At 36.2% G+C, this 14,220-nt stretch overlaps 1 pseudogene; it reads left to right on the forward strand.

The window, feature by feature from the left end:
* The first annotated feature begins 11,479 nt into the window (after positions 1-11,479).
* Positions 11,480-11,598, forward strand: LOC131062465 (5S ribosomal RNA; annotated as a pseudogene).
* The last annotated feature ends 2,622 nt before the right edge of the window (positions 11,599-14,220 follow it).

A 14,220-nucleotide genomic window follows, 5' to 3' on the forward strand; every position in this document is an offset into this window, starting at 1 on the left:
ATCCTGATCAGATCCCTCTAAGTCTGTAGTCTCAATGTCATCTATCGTCAGTCTCGCTACTGCTCTAGGTTTGGGAATGACCCGCGAGTGTCGAGTATAGATGGGCACATCGGCTGGAACACACTGCTCTAGCCCAAACTGCCTCCGTACTCGGTCAAAGTAGAATGGGACTATGATGTGTGAATATCATCCCTGTAGTAGGTGGTTCCTCTGTAGGCATGCTAACTGTCTCTCCATACCATCCCATCTGTGCATCCGTAGGTAAGGTCTCCACACTGTCACCTCGGCTGTCAATCTATCAAAAATCACTCTCCAATATAACAAATCTCTAAATCTCCACTCGCTGGTAAGTGGATAAGCGAACACCCTAGGTCGCTCGCTCGCTGTACTCAGCGGAAAGCCGACGGGCCTAGTGCATGTGAAGTGCTCTAAAATCCATACCTGTAGAAGTGTGCATGTCATCAAACTGAACCCCTATCCGAATACATACTCCTCAAGGTCGTGATAGAGATGTGCAAGCATACTCTGACCCCAAGCATACACTCTCCTATGTCTCTCCATTGCTCTGATACACCATGTGAGACCCCCATGCATGTGCGTCCCTCGCCCATTAGGGCAGACGGCTAGTGCTATGATGGCTATCATAAGGCATCTCAGAAGGGGTACCTCCCCTGTAGGATGTAAGAGCCAGCTGACCATGATGCGACCTCTCATCTCACTCGGCATGACTCTCCCTATGCAATACACCTACTCTCTCTGATGATCCTCTGCTGACCGATGAGTCGCGTATGTAACAGTCGCTCCTCTGATAGGAAGACGAAGTATACGGTACACATCCTCGAGTGTGACTGTCAGCTCTCCTACCGGAAGGTGAAAAGTGCATGTGTCAGGATCCCATCGCTCCATCAATGCCATCAGCATCGCAGGATGGAACCGAATGGCTGGCATGAGGATCACATACCATAATCCCACAATTGATAGTGTGTCTCTCTCTGCCTGAGTCAGCCGCGGAATCTGATCTCACAAACTGCGAAGAATATGTCCCGCTGTATGCTCTCTCATGTACGGGAGACCCTGCAACACAAAAACATAACCGTAATCAGTACTCGATCATCAAAATCGCTAATACAAACTGTCAAACATCGTGTGCTAGTCCTGAAACCCCTCGCCAAGCCCTGATTGGGGACCATGGCGCCCTGTCAGGGACCATGGCGCCCTGAGGGGACCATGGCGCCCTGTCAGGGACCATGGCACCCTGAGGGGACCAGGGCGTCCCACAGGGACCATGGCACCCTGGGTGGGCCCCGGTTAGCCTTCAAGGCCCGCATACGATCACAAAAAAGTCAAAATGCAAAAAAAATCAAAAGTCAACGCTCAGTCAACTTACCTCGTCCAGTGGCTCGTTGTTGATCACGGCCTGGTGCAAGATCTCGATCCTCGTGGGACGCTTTGGTCGTCGTGAAGGCATGATGATGGCTATGTGGGCTCCACTGCACTGAATAGTATTCTGAAATCAACAAAGTGACAAATGTAAGTGTCACTTTCAAAGTATATACTCTCATTTGTTTATCTTCACTTTTGAAACCCTAATTTTCCTCTATCATTCATTTTATCATAACTTGGGTTTGAGAGATGCGGTTTTTGATCCATTTGTTGCATTGGAATTGTATTTTACTTCTCTTACTCTTGGGATGTTCCAAAAAGTGCTCTAATGAAGCCTATTTAGTGAACACCCCTCATCAAAACTCTCTTACACAATTTGTCGCAAGTAAACATGCTACCCTGTTTCACCTCCCTAATAAGCAAGTTGAAACAGGGGGGGGCATATAGTTACTCATAGATTTCATCACTTTCCCTAGTAAGCATTAGGTGATTTTGTGATCTAACGTGTGTTTTGTAGGGTGCGGTTCCTAACTGTGTACCGCAGATACCGCTGGGGGCTTCGTCCGACAACTTATGGATATATCCTTTTTCAAATGATGTTTACTTTTCTGTACTTTAGCTTGCATATGCACGTAGTACTCATATGACCGCTAAAGTGGGGGCTAAATGTAGCGTCGTAAATTGTATGCACTTGCTAGGGTGGTACAATTTCACACCTAGTTTAGCACCCGCCTTAGTGCATTTTACATTCTGCATTGCATTTCTCACTTAATTAATCAAATTAATTAGGTCTAAGGTCCTATTTCATCATCCTTTGCATCATAAAGTTGGGCCCTTTCGCTAAAGCGTGCCCTTTGCATTTTATTCCTCCAAAACACCACTTAATCAGAAACCCTAATTAAGTCCTATTTCAAACTTGGGGGCTTGGTTTCGGGGTCAAAACATCTCAAAATCACCTGTAACTTTGGGATTCTCTCTAAAATCATCATATCCGACGGCCCTGAAAATTTGGTGAAAAGTTGTCGGGACCGTGGTGCCCGGAGTGCACATGGTCTCGGACATTTTTCCCAAAATTTTGGGAGCATGATCCAATCATAAAATAAAGCTTAACCCCAAGAAATTGGCAGGATATTCAATCTCTAGGTCGGCCAAAAGATGAATTTATGATCTAGGGTTTCCTACATAAAAGTTCTCTTTCTTCATTTGAAGGGATCCGATTTTTGGTTTTCAGGAACTTCATATGCAGCGAAAGAGCAAATCTTTGAAGACTTCAACAACATTCAACATCCTTCTATCAAGCATCTATCAATTTCATTCCTTCACTTAGGGCTTGGAAGACATTGAAGAACAATAGGAGATTACCGACTGAAGATTGGCTTGTACTCCTCCCTTGAGGGTTGGGTATGATTTCATGTTGTTTTCATGTCTTTGCATAAGCTTCAATACATCATTTATTCATGCTTTAGATCATTTTGCATCTTGATTTAGAGCATTTACATTGTCATTTGCAAGCAATTAGGGTTTACTTTCTAGGTTGCTCTAGTTTGCTTTCTTGCATTTTAGGACCTTGCACACACACTAGGTCTGCACACACAATACATTTTACAAAACAACTTGGCTATTCGTGGAGGTGGAAATCACCGAAGCGGGGGTTTGACTAAGGCAAAACCTTATATAGCTTCCCATACACCCTTTTTCAGATATCATTGCAGGTTTCAGGAATCGGACGATGCCACAAGATACAGATCCGGAGAGAACAGGCCGAGACAGCACTCTGCATCAAATTGCAGAGCAGAAGACTGGGACAGGGGCGCTGGGCGCCCTGGTCCCTAGGACAGAGGCACTGGGCGCCCTGGTCCTCTGGATAGACAACTTTCAGACAGCTTTCCGACAGTGTTTCAGAGTGCAGAACAGCAGTTTTTGGTGCAGTTTTCAGGACAGTGGTGCCCATTCCCCCGACCCGAACATTTTCAGTCCGATTTTGACTCCGGGTACACATCTGCATTCTTATTTCATCCTTGTATTTATAGCTGTTCATTGTTTAATCTCAATTCTGCAATCTTGTTAATAGTTCATACTTGCATTTTGGGATTAGGGTTTGAACTTGCATTACTTGATCTTACAATTTCAACAAGGGAATAGAAATCCTAATAGATATCCCATGGCTCTCTCTTTCACAAAAAGAAGTAGCCAATTGTGCGATATCTCTGGGCTCTTTCGTATTCTGTAATGTGTGTCAAAAGGTAGGATTAGGGCATGTTAACCTAGTCTCACTTTTTCCCCTACACAAATAGGAATATAGTTTATTCTTGTCACATTATTTCTCTCTTTTTTATATGTTGTCCATTTGGCCTCTAGATCTTGGGTGGCTACCTTCATAGCCAATTCTTACAACTATGCATGTCTTGTATATTCTTCTTTCTTATTCTATGTTTTTCTTTGAGTTAATGTTGGGAGACATTATCATCTAATTTATTGTGTTTCTATTAAGGCTATGGTGCCTATATTATAAAGGCTTCTCCATGACTATGGAAATTGTCCCAACAGTGTTTGGGTTCGGTTTTCTCAAGGAAGGTCTTGCTACCTTTCTCCTATTATTTTTCTTTCTTCTCCTACTTAAATGGAGTTAGTTATTGTCGATGATGTGAGGTCTTTTGGTATTCCTCCTATAAGAGGGTGTTTGTTGCTCCTAACCTTGTCCTCTATCTTGGCTTTCTTATTAAGGTCAAGGATACTTATACAAGATTTATGATGTTTTGAGTGTTGTTTAGATGATTTCTTATTCTCCTTTATCTCATATTGAGGTTGAGATAGTTCTTGTGGAAGAGTTCAAGAGATGCTACAAGGGGATTGTACCATCTTTCATCTTTTTTCTTTCTTAATTTTTCTTCTATGGAGGCAGAGATTAAGGATGGTGATGGGATCTCATATTTGCATCACTAGGAAGTGAAATTATAAAATTTATCCTCTACTAAATTCTCTTACTTAATCTATTTTTGGCTCATGGTCCTAATTTTCTTAGCAAGTTTATGTTTTGACAATGGCCATGGTGTTGTTGCAGTGGGGTTTTTTTTGTCTTGTTTCTTTAAGCATATTGTTGTTATACTATTGGTTGGCTATGCTATCTCTTTAGGTATCATTCTATAGTAGGGTTTTGCGTCCCTTCAAAACCTATTGGTTTGTACCATTGTGGACTTTTATATAGGATTTTGGGGCCCCTTCAAAACCTATTTTATCCCTAATCAAAGGCACTTTTCATGTCTCTTCTTTTGAGAGCTCACTCATTCAATTTTTGGATGGATAATTTATTGGGCGGGTATCACGAGTCATTCCACTTTCTATTTTTTATTGTTTCTCTTAATTGACTAGGGCATATAATCACTTTCTTCTTCTTAACTACATTTATTTGCTTTGAGACAACACAATACTAAATATTATATCAAGAAAGGATAAAATATAAGCAATAATAATAACATCATATTATTACATATCTATTAATTATCATTATAATATATATTATTAAAAAATTAATAAAATAATATTATTTTATTTAATAAATGTGAGCTAATTTCCCACTTCAATTAAATAAATACAATTTCTAATTATCTTCACATGAGTTACACTCATTCCTATAATTAGTAATATCTTTTTCTCATTAATCATTTATGGAATCAATAAAACTCATTATTATCCTCTTACAAGTTTGAAATGACAATTTCCATAATTATTTAAGCCATTTGCAGCAACTCTTCATATTCATTCAACAAATAAAATTCCTAATATTTGATAAAATCCTCACCATTCATCTAATCTTCAAAAAGATTTATAAATACCTTATTCAAATAATCTTTAATACATCAAATCTTTTATGACAAATTACTCTATTGAATTTTATAATCAAAATATCATATTATTTTGGTACTAAGTTGCATCTACATCCATTCACGAAAATCTTAAGCTCAAGGTTTGCAATGGAAGCTAGTAATTAGGAATTTATACATTCACATTTTTAAGTTCTTATTGTATAGTTCCATTTTTCAATGCATTTAATAGCTATATTATCATTTTAGGGCTTCAATACTAGCATTCTAATAAAAAGAGAATTATTTTAATTATTATGAATGAATGATGATATCTACATTTGAAAAAATTTATGTTGTTATTATAAGTGTTGCTATGTGTGAATAGTTTTGAGTATTTAGGTTGTGAGGTTGCTCTTCTCTTTTTGGAGTTATTGACTCTAGTTAGTTCTCTTTAGCAATATATAGTTTTTGCATCAGAGGATATACCTTATGCAAACATCTTTTGTAATTACATGTTCAATTCTATAGAAAATAAATACAAGATATCTACAATAGAATTACACACATTAAACTAAATCACAATGAGATCACATCCTAAATAATATAATTGATATTTCATGTTTTTACATAGAATACATTCTCTTTTGATTGATTCTAAACTATGATTTAAAATCTTTATCCCAAAATAAAAATGAAACTTTATCAACCATCAAAATCTACTAAATCATAATCTATTTGAAATCTTACCTGATACATATTTAGTTTTTTATATTAATATAATATTATCTTTAATTAGATTAGATATATTTATAGTTGTTTGAAATTTAGATAATCTAACAGAACAAACAAAATTAAAATTATTAATCAAAGCTTACACAATTGTCAAAACCTTTCTATATAAAAAATTAATATTAAACACAGTCTAAACCTTTCAATTAAAAAAATTAAAATAAAAACAAATAAAATATACCAGTATTGCAAATGATTTATTTGATAATTAATATACTGCATCAATGAGGATTCAACAGCATTTTTTTTTATGGAAATATATCAGAATGGAACATCTCTGCTTTTATATTACAAATAAAACAATTTAAGCAAGCATACATCTAAATTACAAATCTCTCCTTTCACTAAACATGATATTACTACTATTATATGATTAACTGGATTTATTGAAATAACCCATTTGGCCAACAAAGACATGACACCAGCACAGAACAGAACAGAGAGCAGCATATGCAGCCGCCATGTTTAAGCTCAGCTCTGCATTCATGCGCTGAAAATTTCTGCTGCAACATCTAACACTTCCCCATCTACGTGAGATCAATGGAACTCTTTCATTAGAAGTCAAATAATTTGTAATTCAAGCTGCCAATCACTGAAAAGAAGAATACTATCAATCAATTATCCAAATCATCCTATCTATCTATGTATGTTCATCATAGTTAAAATTATTAACGAAGAATTAAAATGATTTACAGCTATTCACCTGAGCCATGAATCGTCAAGATCCATTTCATAAAAAAAACGAAACCTGCAACCACTCCAAGAACTGCTTTACTAGATTGTGTGCTGCAAGAAAAATTCTCATTCTAACAATTCAAACGCATCAACTAATTTCCCCTTCAATGGTTCCTAAACATTACAATTTTATCATACCAAGCATGTAGACGAAAGGATTTGTATGGCATCTTCCATAAGGCTGTCATAAAACAATGATGAAATAAACCATTTACACCTCAGAATTTCTTCAGACTGTACTGTTATAATGTCCTCATAATATTATCATTCAAATGTGCAGCATCATTTTCATAGGGCTAAAGTACCACTTTCATAAGAAGTTATTCTTATGAACAGAAGGATATGTCATCTTGTGCTCCTGTAATGTCCTCATAATGTCGTCTTTTTAATGTGCAACTTAATTTTCATAACTTCAATGTATCATTATCATAAGGGTAGACAGAAATTAGAAAAAGGTCGTTACAACATTATTACACATAACTCACTATTATTAAAAGGCAAAGATAGTGTGAATATCTAATAAACAGTAACAAACCCTATTGGATATTCTGAAATGCAGTTAGTAGGTCATCATTCAAGGAAATATAAAATGATTCCTTTTCTCTACTTTTCTCACTTAGCCTCCTTTTGCTTAATAAGTAATGTTTACTAAGGTGCTCAAGGCAATGTACTCAATTTTTATTTGCTGCCATGTTTAAAATTTCAAACTGGAAAACGATAGCCGAAGCTTTCAACATTTTATGGATGTATTGAGTGTATAACTTAAAAGGGACAACGTCAAGAAATATTGCAAATCATCAAGTGCTTTTTAACTAATTCAAAACTTAGTGATCTATGTCATCATCTCCACAAATTAAATTGAAAATGAGCTTAAATAAACTTTGGTCAAATTGAGGTGATGCTGCAATTGAGTAATGTTAGGGTTTGCTTTGAACTGTTTTTTTTTAATACTAGCGACCTGAGTAGGCTAGAAATAGAAATTATAAATGTATGTGGGTGACTGGAAACTGTAAACGAAGTTGATAATTGGCTGCTCTTAAGGGGCACACACTTTTCCTTTTCTTGAATATGTGACAAAGTGGGCCTACCAAATCAGCCCGTAAATATTTTCTGTTCATGATGCAGTTTCTGTAAAAGCTAAATCAACAATCAATTCTGTGGAAGAACTAGATGAGATTTAAAAGCATTATCATCCCAAACTATTATAATAATGTTTTTTTCCTAAGTAGAGTAAAAACAAGGGTTTTCCATCTTATGTGCTCTTCTTCTATTCTGTTTTTAGCTCCACTAGATTGGGGGATGAAGTCATATTGATATACATGATTTATCTAATGCAGATACTATCCGAAATCATTGATCCCTTATGTGATCATACAATTCTTGTGACCACTTCCATTGATTTGCATGTTTTTGGCAACATTTCACTATTGCAACATGCTTGTCATTGGATGAAGGATGTATGTATGTTGGCTGAAAGAAAGTACTTTTGATTGGCATATGTAATAACTTTAACATAGGGTCATACACTCCACTACATGTTTGACTTTGTGCACACTCTTTTGTGCACTTTCATTATGCACAATTATTTTTCTTGGTGTCATTGTAGCACCCATCTTCTAGTCTCAGTATTAGATTCCCTAGAAAATAGAGTTTTTGTTTTGCAATCTCTATTAGGGTGAAATAGAATTAGCATAATGCACTTTTTTATGGGTATGCGAGACCTTCATCCTTTTGTAAGTCACCTAGCATAATGCACCTTGCTACATCTGTGTGACTCCCCTTTTCTAACATGACTCCTAGTAAGCATCCTTTACTAGTCATAGAGGTCATTCCTTTTCTTTTAGGGCTCCTTACAAGAATTACTTGCTAGTCATTAGATTCCATATCATTCTTTATTCTTAAATGCTCCATTTTTGTATTACCTATGCTGATCATATTTATCTATTTATCTTGATATTTTAGATTCATAAGATCCTAAGTCTCAAGTGCTTGGTGTTATCTTATCTCTTTAATATCTTAGTGAAATTATTTCTATGTTTTTCTATACTTTATAAAGAGTATGAGCATCTGATCATATTCCCACGAAAGTTGAGTCTTTAGAAATATAGTGTCATAAATTATATCCTTTTACAATTTCACACTCATTTTGGACACACTTTAGTGGTTGTGCTTAATGCCCCTTATTCATTCTATATTGTGTTCAACTTATGGTCATTTATTAAAGATCAGTATAATCATCTTGTTAGTCACCTTTTTTTAATCCAACATTGTTGGGAGTAGGGTCCCTAACATCCCTTGTCCAGCCATTTTCACCCCAATTTTGTAATTAAGATGGTTGTCTTTGTAAGTAGTAAGAAAGTGCTTCCTGATGTCCTAAGTATTCAAAAATTAAACCCAAAGAGGTGTAAGTTGTGTATAAATACAACTACCTCATTTAAACTCCAAAGCAATTAATTATCAATCCTATCAATTACAATTGAGCATTCAATCGAGCATCTTCAAGTCAATTAATGATGAGTTTGTAAACAAGTATTAAAGCATTCAATTTTAGCAATCATGATCAATTTATGCATTTTTTGATGAGGAAGGCATGCACTAACACCTACCAAGAAACATCAATCTTTGGGTGAGGCTTCAAAGCAAGGAGATTCACATCAAAGGTATCACTTATCATTTCAAATATTTCATTTAATATATTCAGCCTCTACACTACTAGTGGTATGCTCTCCTTTATCCAACATTATTATACTAAAGGTGGAAACACCAACATGAGGTTTGACATAGGCAAGCCCCTATGAAACACAATAATTTTCCTTCTTCTATGTGTGTAGGTTATAGATTCGATAGTTGAAAGAAATAAAATTTCATAAAGCATACTAAGTTACACCGTCCCAAGATTTGAATAGCTGAAAACCCTTGGACTATGTTAATTATATCATCTGTCTAACACTTTTAGGCTAAATTTTAGAGGAACAGATCTCCAAAGCCACTTGATCTAGAATCTAAAACATCAACTAACAAAAACACCCTTAGGGGTAAGGCACCAAACTCATTGGTCTAACACTTTTAGCTACAAGTTTTTCTCTACATCTCACTTCTAGTTTTATATTGATTAGTTTATGTTTCAATCATGTCATTTTCTATAATTTTACCTAGATCTTTCATAATTATAATCAAAATCTTATCAAATAATATCAAATAAAAAGGGCAACAATTAATCATAGTGTGAGGACTAGAGCTTAACCTAATTGATTGTTCTCTCAATGAAATGATCATAACTAGAAATGGTAAATGAATAAATGCCTAGTTCACATTTATAAGCCTAAAGAACTAATTTTAAAATATTTCAAAATAAACTAAAATTAAAATGTCTAAAATAATAAAATGGATAGGCAATGTCTGCATGTAGAGGTTGCACTCTAGATTGGTATAAATGACAAGAAGAGGAACCAGTTTAACTATTGATAGTGTCAAACTAGAAATCCTACAAACAACAAATTGTTGTAATGAAAATCATTTGAAAAATGATAAGGTAAGACAATAATGGGAAAAAAATTAAGAAATAAAATAAAAAATGTAAGAAATAATAGGAAAAGGTTAAAAATTATCAAAAGAATAGGAAATGGTATGTTAATTAATAGAAACTTATGAATTATATGTAAACAAATGAGTGTACAGTTTTGCTAAATTCAATAGTTGTTGAGATTACATGAGAAACAACAAATTTTTTGAAAGTAATCTAAGGCCAAATAAATATAAAAGAAAGTCAATGAAATGAAATGGAATTGAGTGGAGAAGTAGAGGCAACATGTAATTATGGTGGTGATGAGTGGTTTTGGCAAGTCATATGAGAAAAGGCAACAAATTAGATTCATGACTCTACATAATAGATGATGCCACACTAATGATGATCTAGAACCTAAAAGCTATAACTAAAAAAGAAAACTCCAAAAATAAAATTTAAATCATAGGAGAAGAGTTCTTTTGGGTGGGCTAGAGACATGGATCCCATAGTTGAGATATAGATAATAAGTTAGGTACTAAGATGAAATATTAAATATTAACCTTAGTTACAACCTAGATAAATAAATAATGGGCATAAAATAAGTAGTATATAAGTGAAATTAGAGCTCTACTGCCTCCATTGATATGTGGATGTACTCCAATGGTGAATAATATTTATTGTACATGATTATTTCTCTTGAAAATTAAATTTTTTGGTAGCATAAGTGTGTGTGATTACTAATCTAATATGTGAAATGAGGAAAGAAAACCTCTCTAACATAGACTTTCTAAAAATCAATTAAACGCCTAAGATTAGAAAATGAACCAAGGGCCAAGATTGATTCAATGATCAAGGTCTTTAACATTTGGACAACTTTTCACAAAGGTAATACAAGGTGAAATGAGAGGAGAGTAAGTGTTCTCACAAGGAAGAGGAGAGTCGATGTTTGCATACTCTTACAAGTGTGATAAATTGAAGGGTGAGAATTTAATTTTATCTTTTCAAATTAGAGTGTGGAGATCAAAATCCTATTTTAAGAACTTTGAGTTTGGAAGAAATGTTAAAGAGGAATTAATTAGCCTAATAAATTTTAGTTCCTCATTAGAAGACAAATTCCTCTTTCCTCCAAAGTATTGATTTAACACCAATTTCTTAAAGGAGAGTGGACTTTTGTCTTCTATTAAGGATGTGGATATTAAACTAGAGTAAAGTGTTCAAGGGGAGTTACCTAGCCTAATGAATTAATTAATAAATTATTAATAACGGGTGCGATCATACCAGTGTTAGTGCATCGGATCCTACCAGAACTCTACAGTTAAGTGTTCTTGGGCCATAGTAGTACTAGGATGGGTGACCTCCCAGGAAGTCTCGGTATTGCACCCTTTTTTAGTTTTCATTGGGTGTCACAATGCTATTTAAATTAACCTTTTGCCTATTTGTATTCTCATCAATGGTGGATAGGAGTGCAGTGTGTGCACTAATGCGCATCGACACCGCGTGCCCGAGTGTGTCGGGGTGACATCAAGCGCGCACCAAAGGCGCCCCGAGCACACACCAGGGTGCAACCGGGGTGTTGTTAAATAAAATTGAAGGTAAAAATAATTTATTAAATCAAATTAATGATTAATTAAGGATTCAATGCTTAATTGAGAGAAATTAATAGGTGTATTTATGGTTTTTACAACATTTATTTATACAAAGAAAACCATATCTTACACAATTTTCCATTACTTAGTATAATTTGTGTTATCACTGTTTAAAAAATGAGTTTTCCTTTCCCATAATTGGCTAGGTTCTTGAAATTTTGAGTAAGGCATGCTATCAATTGACTCAGCCCTATGTTAGGTCCTAAGGGTTTAGGGTTTTCAGTTTTAATTCGTTCAATGTTTTATTAGAAAACCCTTTGGTTCTATTTCTTCATTACTTTATCCACTTAAGTAATGGGTCCCAGGTTCGTAGAAAGTGTCCCACCTTGTCATTTGCCTAGGCGGTCATTTGAATTGCTCGTGAAATTTTACGCCTTATATATTTTCCTCCTAATGTTGTCGGGCCCAGTAAGTGGTGCGCATCTCTCAGGAAGATCTATGGTTTTCACTATTTCGTTAGGCAAAGTTGGGCATGGTTTAAGACTCGCAAAATGGCAAAAAGGCTTTGTGTTCTAAATGGCAAATTTGGTCCGGTTTAAAGAGGTCTCATCTTGTCCAAGATCCAATGGCTGTCGTTATTTCGTAGCCTGAACTTGCAAGCGAAATACCTTTCGTGAAATGGAGAAAGCATTTGGTGGGACCCTGCATGTGAGGATTTTCTAAGTGACTAAAAGGTGATCAAGTCCCATTTGATCTGATGGTTCGTGTTGTTTCACAGGATGAAAATGCTTGACAGTTATCTTTCGTGAAGTGGTGAAATGATGTGGCACTCCAAGTAGACAGTCCAGCTAGTCTAGAGAGCAAATGAAATGGTTGCACGTGGCAGAGGCCACAATAGTCAGCAAGGCGGGTCCAAGGGTTAAAAGAAGGTGGGTCCCAGAAGTGAGTCATGCCGCGGAATAAGAGGTGACCTGGCAGATACAGGTGGCAAAAAGGAGGTGGAACCCAGTGTTTTCTCTCAGCAAATGAAAGACTGGCATGTCAGCTTTGAAAGTGACTAGATGCCAAGTGTTTGAGGTTGAGTCGGAGGACCCACATCTGTCGGAGTCTGTTCAGATGGTTAAGCACCAAGCAAGTAGAAAATAATCCAATGGCCCGCATGAATCCACAAGGGTAAGATGCTCGTTCTTTATGCCCTACGAAATGGCGAAAAGGTTTTTCGTCCCCAAAGGCAAATAAAACATAAGGTTAAAGGAGGATCAACTTTGTTTTGATCCAACGGCTGGCATTATTTCACGGTTGTGAGATGCTTGAAGGATATGTTTCGCGAAATAGCGAAAGTGAAAGGGGTTCATCTAGGTGTCAAGCTAGATGGTGATGTGTACGTGGACACGTGGTTTTAGAAGAAGCTGAGGGCCTGCAAAGGTGTAACCGGTGGTAAAAGGGAGAGACACGTGGCCAATGTGGAACTAGGCTTGAAGGGTTTTCTAAAATCAATGGTTGAGTGCCACGTAGTAATCAATAACCAATAAAATAGCAGCGTAAGCAAAGCAGGCATAAAGGGTATCCCTTAAAGGATAGTCATCTCTGAATTAATCCAACGCTTTGTGTTGTTTTGGAGCTCGAAGTTGACAGATGTTTAAGCTCCATGAAATAGCGAAAGACAGCTAGTAGTCAAGGTAAAGGCACGGTTAGTAAAGATGTCAGTGGTCCCGCTGAGAGTTAAATGTCGAGCAGTTAGAATTCCATCTAACGTCTAGCGCAGTTTCGCAAAGGAGAAGTGCTCGAAAGATAAAATCTGCGAAATGGCGAAAAGGAGGTGGGGCGCAGTGTGAAGGCAAGACTATTAAGTCAGTTTAAAGGCCAATCAAGTATTTTTTGATCAGACGGTTGGCATGATTTCGTTTAACGAAATTGCCTGAAGGTTATGCTTCACGAAACAGCAAAAGTGCGAAAGGAAAGAATTGTAGGAATGTTGTGGCCCGTTGGAGTGAAAAATACGAATTCTCTCGTGAGTTCAATTCTGAAGGGACGACCTAAGCATGCGGAATCAATGTTGTAGTTAAGACCCTGGGTACCATATATGATCTCCTGTCGATTGAGTAAGGGTATCATTCAAAAGAATTGTTGCCGAAGAGGAGATACAGAGCTTTTGTCTTTAGATATAGAGCGAGTCAATTCAGTTGTAGAGAAGATTCCTTTGAGCTAAAATCAGGTTTTCTTGTACTCCTGTGTGGAAATTGCTTTGTAGTGTTTTAATTAAGGTCTTGATTTGTCGCTGAACCATTTGGGGGTAGTATTTTGATTGCTTGCATTTTCAAAATGGCACCTAAGAGAGAGTTTTCTGGGAAGGTTAATTATCAGGAGAGGGCCATTTGTGATGATTTTCTTGAGTAGTTGATGTTGTCAACTAACCAGG

This window comes from Cryptomeria japonica, chromosome 8, assembly GCF_030272615.1.
Source record: "Cryptomeria japonica chromosome 8, Sugi_1.0, whole genome shotgun sequence".
Lineage (NCBI taxonomy): Eukaryota > Viridiplantae > Streptophyta > Pinopsida > Cupressales > Cupressaceae > Cryptomeria > Cryptomeria japonica.